The following is a 7,268-nucleotide window of genomic DNA, read 5'->3' as shown; positions in this document are numbered from 1 at the left end:
CCGGGCCCGGCCGCCATCTCAGGCTGCGCCGCAGAACAAAATGGCGCCGCGCGGGGTGGAGTGGGACGGGCGGTGAATGATGGGAATTGTAGTCCCGGGAGCCGCGCTGCTCGCCCGACGCCGCGCCGTGCGCACTCTGTTTCCCAGAAGGCAGAGCGAGTGAGGAAGAGGTGGGAAGGATGTGCACCCTCTCCTTGCGGGGCATGCTGGGCAGTGTAGTTTTCTCGGCCCGCTGCGGGTAGCGTTGCTAACGGGATTTTACCAGCGCCAGGACTACACTTCCCAGTGCGCCCCGCGCGGCCCAGGCGCTGTCCAGGTGTGTCGGTGACTCCCAGCGTGTACTGGTTTCATAGCGGTTTTATTTCTCTTAAATCCCTTGATGTTATGGCACTTCAAACACAGCGGCTGCACAGCATTAATCTGACGTGGTTTAATTGCAGGTTTTATGAAGCCATAAGGTCCTGAGCTGTAACGGAGCCGCAAGGATGACGCAGGCCAGTCCACGGCCCTGCACAGGTCTGGTGGTGCGTTCTAAAGTACAAGTTTCCTGCCTTGGAGGTGGCAAAGCCTCGTCTCCAGCAGCGAACACAGATTTATTCGCTCCAGTTCCCCCCACGGGGCATTAGGTCCAGCTCACTCCATCCCTGAGCCACAATACCTGCCCAGACTGAGGGAAAACACTCAAGCAATAAATAGCTAGGCTTATGTGAGCAAAGCTTTACTCACCAGAGTCTATTTTTAGGGCATAAATTGAGTTTAGGTGTCCCTAATCTTTATACAGAGAACTGGCACAGGGTTTCTCCAATTGTATTTTATTTATAGCTGGGTTTTTCCTACCCAGGGAAATAAGTTTAGTCTCATTATTTCCATTATTATTATTCTCTCTGTCATGATTATTATTATTCAGTCCATCCACCCGTTTTAGGTCTTGTCTGGAATTACAGTGGATTATCCCACTGATGCCTGTTGCCTTCACACAGGATATCACTTTTGTTGCTAAGAAACTGCTTTTGCATAACAGGCAGCAGGAGCCCAATTTTCAGTCCAGCAGCTTCTGCAAGTCCCCGGGAGCAGCAGCAGCTGCTCCTGGAGCAGAGTGTCCGTGGCACAATTCCCACTCCAGGTCTGTGCCCAGGATTGTTCCCTGGGGGGCTGGGATGGCATTCCCAGAGCAGCTGGGGCTGCCCCTGGATCCCTGGAGTGCCCAAGGCCAGGCTGGACATTGGGCTGGGAGCACCTGGGACAGTGGGAGGTGTCCCTGCCACGGCAGGGCTGGCACTGGAGGGGCTGTGAGGTCCCTCCAGCCCAAAACCTCCTGGAATTCTGTGGCACAGCGACTTTGTGTTTGGGAAGAAAAGGGGCAGAGGTCCCTTAAACACCTGCAGGGTGTCTGTGCTGTGCAAGGGCAGCTCCCTGCATGCCAGGGCACGAGGAACCAGGAACCCTTCAGCTTGGGAAAGCCCTCCAGGAGCACCAAGTCCAACCTCTCCCTCAGGGCTGTGGAAACACAACTCTGGGCACGAGTTCATCATGTTTTCACCCAGAAAAAGCCCCACGAGTTCCATCTGAACACTGTGAGCCCTCTGGGTGTGTCAGGGCATTGCCGGGCCGTGACTGTCCAGCCTGGGAGTGTCCCTGTCCCTGTCCCTGTGTGCACAGGCAGTGCCACCCCCAGCTGCCAGGCTGTTTGTGCTGCAGGTCAAGGCACAGACACGGTGACATTTCCTCTCCCCGCTGGCTCTCGTGTTGCCATGGTGACCAGATGCACTCGCTCTTTTATCTGAAGTATCTATTAACCAAAGCTTCCTATTAATTTCCCCTCCATAGAATCCATTAGGAATTCACCAGAGCACCACACAGGTTTTCAGGTCCCAAACCCAGCTCTGGGTGGGCGCAGAGACATCGTGGGGTAAAGTGCAGCTGATGGAAATGGGTTTTCCACTAATAAGAAATTTCTCAGTAATGAGGGAATAAAGAGCAGGAGGAGAAGTGTCACAGCAGCCTCTCCCTGCAGATCCCTGCGTGTAGAACGTGCTGGAGCCTCAGGAACTCACCCCAAACCTTTTATAGACCCAGGCTCCAAGCCCTGTCCAGCCTGGCCTTGGGCACTGCCAGGGATCCAGGGGCAGCCCCAGCTGCTCTGGGCACCTGTGCCGGGGCCTGCCCACCCTCCCAGCCAAGAATTCCTTCCCAAAATCCCATCCAGCCCTGCCCTCTGGCACTGGGAGCCATTCCCTGGGTCCTGTCCCTCCATCCTTTGTCCCAATTCTGTCTCCAGCTCTCCTGGAGCCCCTCCATGCCCTCTGGCTGCTCCCCTCTGATCTGTGCCATCCCCTGAGGGTGCCAGGGACGTGTGGCTGCTCCCAGGTGCTCCTGCTGAGCTCCAGCTGCTGCTGCTCGTCCCAGGAGCTGCCGGGATCTCCCCAGCTCAGGAATTGGGTGAATCCCCACAGCTGGGGCAGGAACAGGGGGCTCTGAGCCCCCACATCCCTCCCCTGCAGACCCCACAGGGCACACCTGGGTAGGGTTTTTGGGATAGCCCAGAAAAAGCCCCAGCCAGAGTTCTGGGAATAAGAGGGGAGTTAAATCCCCACGGGAGGAAGAGCAGATAAAAAATGAGACGTTGTGACAGGGCTGCCAGGCTGCGTGGCAGGAGGGTTAATTTTTTGTGAAACTGCCATTTCATATTCCCTTTCAGACAAGCAGAATTACACGGTGCTGGCTGCTGCAGGAGGAGCATAATTTCCTTCACAGAAATAATGACAGGGTACTTAAAGAGCAAGTGAATGGATGGCTGAAGGACTGGGCAGAGACTTCAGAAATCCAGGCTGAGCCCTCACCTTTACAGAAGGCTCCTTTGGTGACCTTGGGCCAGTCATTTAATCTTCCTGTGTCTCAATTCCCTGCCAATAGCACAGGAATAATAACTGTTCTCTGTCTGCCTGGCTTATTTGGGCTGCAAACTCGGAATTTACAGCTCACGTTTGCTGTGCTTTGAAGCCCGAGATCTTCAATCCATGCTGAGGTGTCTGGGACAGCCACGGTGTACAATGTGGAGAACAACAAAGGGCTGGGATGGATGGTTTGGAACGTCCTCAGTGTGGAAGGCTCCAGAATTCCTGATCCATTGCTCCCCATCTCTTCCCTCAAAATGTGGAGAAGTTTGGAGCTGTGCTAAGAGTTCCAAAAGCATCGAAATAATTTAGGAGCAGAGTCCATACTGATTTATTGAATCCCTGAGTTCCTTCTGAAGCAGAGAGTGGATAATTTAGAAACCTGCAGAAATTTCCTTTGTGCTCAGTCAGGGCTGCAGCAGCTCCTCAGGTTTTTCGGTGTAAATTGAGGTTCCTGTGTACCCAGGTTTTATCCATCTCCAGCTTTCAGCAGTTTGTGTGATTTCCTGAAGGCAGGAAAGATGGGTCCCTGCTCCCAGAGCCAGTGAACACCAGATTGTCTCTATAGTTAAGCAATTTGCTGTACAAAGGGAACAATTCTAAAAATAGGGAGAAATGGCACCCTGACATTAGCAGGAACGATGACCCAATCCCCACCTTGCTGCAGGGCCTTTGTCCTGTAACTGCCTCCATCAGCAGGGCTCTGATGACATTATTTTCTGTGCTTATGTGGGGCACAAGGCTGCAGGTACCCGGGAGGGAGGATTTTGATCAGCCTGCAGAGGATGAACACGCTGGGGAGGCTTCTGGGGGAACACTAAATCAAAGTTTCATTTACATCAGACACCAGCCTGGCCATTGCAGCTTTAATGGCTGCACTGGTGCCCTCGACATTTTGTGTGGATTCAATCTGTCAGTGGGGAAGTAAAAGACAGGGGGAGAGAGAGTCCTTGTGGTTTATGAAACGTGGATCTTTTCTTTCAGGCACTATCAAATGACAGCGATTTGTACAGGTTTAAAACTCTTCTGGCAACAGATTTATGGCTGCCCCTGGATCCCTGGAATGTCCAAGGCCAGGTTGGACATCGGGGCTTGGAGCAACCTGGGATAAAGTGTCCCTGCCATGGCAGGGGTGGCACTGGGAGAGCTTTAAGGTCCTTCCAACCCAAACCATTCTGTGATTCCTAAATCACACCTGCCATAGTACCAGTGATGTGGACAATGCTAAGACTGGTGAGTTAAAAAAATAAAAAGGAAAAAGAGAAAAGTGCTCGACAGCACGAACAGCCCAAATTATTAAAGATATTTCAGTGCTTTTACCACTGGCCTCAGCAGGATTCAAGAGTTTCATTTTCACACCTAAATACCTTTGAGAATGGAGGCTCTGAGTGGTGTTGAAAATTTGTTCTTTTTATATTTTAAGGCCCTGTTGGAAGCAAAGGGCTCAGCTCTCCAAACAAGCCTTGCCAGGCACTGAAGTCCCAGCAGTGTCTGGGTGCCCTGACCCTGCTCTGGTGTGCTTGGGGGGGTTCCTTGGCTCCTGTGCTGCTTTCAGCTGCGGCAGAGTGAATTTCCTTCTCAGTGGCTGCTCTGGGGCTGTGTTTGGGTTTGTGCTGAGCACAGGGCTGATAACTCAGAGATGTTTTTGTTCTTGCTGAGCTCACTCAGAGCCAAGGCCTTTCCTGTCCTTGTCCAGCCACGCTGGGGAGGGGCTGGGGGTGCCTGGGACTGACCCAGGGGTGTTCCAGACCACAGGACTTCATGCTCAGAATATAAATGGAGCCAAAGAAGGAATTGGGGGACATTTGGACTGAGGAGCAGAATAAGCTCACAGGACAGGAGCTCCAGCACCCCAAAACACTTGCACACCTGGGCCGTGGCAGCCTGGGCTGTATGGCAGGCTATGATTTGTTGTCACCTTTACAAACACAACAACAAAATCACTAGTCTTCCACACAGAGCCAGGCCAGGAGAGCAGCCATTCCTCCTCAGGGACGTCTTCTCCCAGCATCCTTCCTCAGTTCTTCTCATCCTGTAATCCTTGTTCCTGTCACTCCTTCAGGGATGGATGCTGCCCTTTGCAGCGTTCCTCCTGAGACCACATCAAACCTCCCTGTAATCATCTCTCCAATTTGTGCTGTTCCCGTGAGTTTCTGCTCCATTTCCTCGCTCCAGAGGCTCTACAGGGACATCAGGGCTCAGCAGGGGCTCCTCTGCCTTACCCTGGGATAAACTTCTCCAGGAGTGCTCTGCCAACTGTCTGTCTCCAAGCTGTATTTGAGTCTGACTACAATAAGCAAATGCAATATATGCTGGGGAACACTGGAGAAAAGGACTCTGCAAAGAGAAACATAATGATAGTGCAGAGATTCCTGGAATCCCACTGAGAGGCTGATTTCAGCATGGAAAACAAACCCCTCTTGCTGTTCCCTTTCTCTGGATTTGTTGATGAGCAATCTTTGGTTCAGGCCCAGCTTTTCTTTCACTGCCCAGGTTTTCTCTGTTAATCCCCCACGTGGATGAGGTGTGGAAGGACAGTGCTGGCTCACACCCATGGAAAGGATCTGACTTTATTCCTTGTCCAGCAGAGCTCTGCTCCCCTCAGCCACTGAAATCAGGCAGGGAACAGCCTCTTCCCATCTTCACCCAGCTGTTTTGGGTACTTTTGTAAGCAGGTGGGGGAAAAGGGAAAGAAATAAAACCATTCCTTAGCAGCCTTGGCTGCTTCTTCCATGGGAGGATGAAGAGTGTGCAGCAACAGAAGAGGGTTTGGGTTTGCTGCTGCTGGCAGGGGCTGTGCCCTGTGGGAGCTCATGGGGAGCAGTCCCATCCCTCCCTCTCCTTTTTTATAACATATGTGCTTTCTATGGACACTTTATTCTAACTCCAGATGGGTGTTTCAGTCTGGGGATTTGTGCTGCCCTGAGATAACAGCCCTTTGTGCTGGCCTAGGTAGCAGGAGTGTTTGTGATAGCTGGGGCTGATACCAGCAGATGTCCAGGTGGTCTTATTTAACAGGGAGCATTAGTGATACTGCCATTGTCCAGGAAATCAGATAAAAACGGGTCCAGGTGTTACCCAACACCCTGTTTGTGTAAGGACTGAGCCAGCTGCTGAACACAGGGGGATGTGTTCCTGTACAAAACTGCTGTCACCCCAAACCTCCTGGGTAAAATTTAACCAGGAGCTGAACTTGGATGATCCTTGTGAGTCCCTTACAACTCAGGATATTCTGTGATTCTAATCTGAATATCAAGTGGAACAGTAGTGAGTATGCCGTGGAAACATCTGGGGAATGAGACAATACTTAGAAATAGAAATTCAGGACAATTCAGTCTTCAGCCCAAGATAACTGGAAGAGAGGATGAATTGTAAAGAAGAATGAATTTGAGAGAGAAGACAGTTTGGAAAGTGCTAAGCTGGACTGGAATTCCAGGTGACCAGGACACTTTTCAGTCCTTGTTCTGGGACACAGCTCCACAAAGGGATTTACCACAGATCATTGCCAGACAGTCAGGTAAAAATCAAGACAGAGACCTGTGAGCAAGAGCTCCTCTCTTGGTTTCACACCCAGCCATTCCCTGTTCAGAGTGAGGTAGGTGTTCAGTAGGAAACATAAATTGCAGGCACAGAGGCACGTGAGGTTTTTGTCTAGACTGTCTCAGTGGGGCTGTATTTCTCTGTGTGGTATTTGTCAGGAGGGGATCTGCCACTCCTGCTTTGTCCCAGAGATTTCAGGGACCTGGCTCCTTGTCCTGGTGGCAGCTGGACCTCACCCTCTCCCCTGCACTGGGAGGCTCCTCGGGAATTATTTCTAAGGATGGGAGCTAAACTTAGCTCCAGACCACGGGAAAAAGCCTGTCTGGAAAGAGGGGGGACTCTTGGCCCGCAGCTATTTGTGAGCAGGCTCATCACAGAGAGATCCCCAGCTGCACTTCCAGGCTGTAAATTAAACAAACAGAATTTCCTGCACACCAGACCACGGGGAGGGCAGAGAGAACAATGTGGCCTTATTGCTGTTATTTCCTTTGGTTTCAATCTCTGTCCTCTGCCCTCCACCTCCTCCCCAGCCCCGTGTCTCCCACTTTACCCGATTTGTCATTTATTACCATGCTTTAAAGAGAGGCAGGGGGAAAAATGCTCAGTGCAAATTATATTTTGAGCTGTTGTGCTTTGCCTCTTTGGCGGATAATAAATCTCTCTGGCAATGCTCCTCTGTATAGGATTTGTCATTAAATGCAATTAAACAAACCCTGCAGGTGTCCATGATCAGGCCTGCAGCAGCCCATTCACAACTGCAATGTTATTATCAGCCTGATAACAAAACACCAGATATTTCCTGAGCTCCTCTGATCGATGAGCTTGCCTGATTTG

At 51.4% G+C, this 7,268-nt stretch overlaps 1 long non-coding RNA gene across 1 annotated transcript in view; it reads right to left on the bottom strand.

Moving 5' to 3' along the window:
* Window positions 1-2,245: 2,245 nt before the first annotated feature.
* The window catches only part of LOC115948835, a 14,311-nt gene continuing 9,288 nt past the window's right edge, over window positions 2,246-7,268 (bottom strand). Inside the window, exon 5 of the long non-coding RNA XR_004082603.1 lies at window positions 2,246-3,174. This is a non-coding gene — a long non-coding RNA (uncharacterized LOC115948835). The remainder of the gene's footprint in view (window positions 3,175-7,268) is intronic.

Source organism: Geospiza fortis, unplaced genomic scaffold (assembly GCF_000277835.1).
Source record: "Geospiza fortis unplaced genomic scaffold, GeoFor_1.0 scaffold299, whole genome shotgun sequence".
Classification (NCBI taxonomy): domain Eukaryota; kingdom Metazoa; phylum Chordata; class Aves; order Passeriformes; family Thraupidae; genus Geospiza; species Geospiza fortis.
This window is presented reverse-complemented; position numbering and strand designations above follow the sequence as displayed.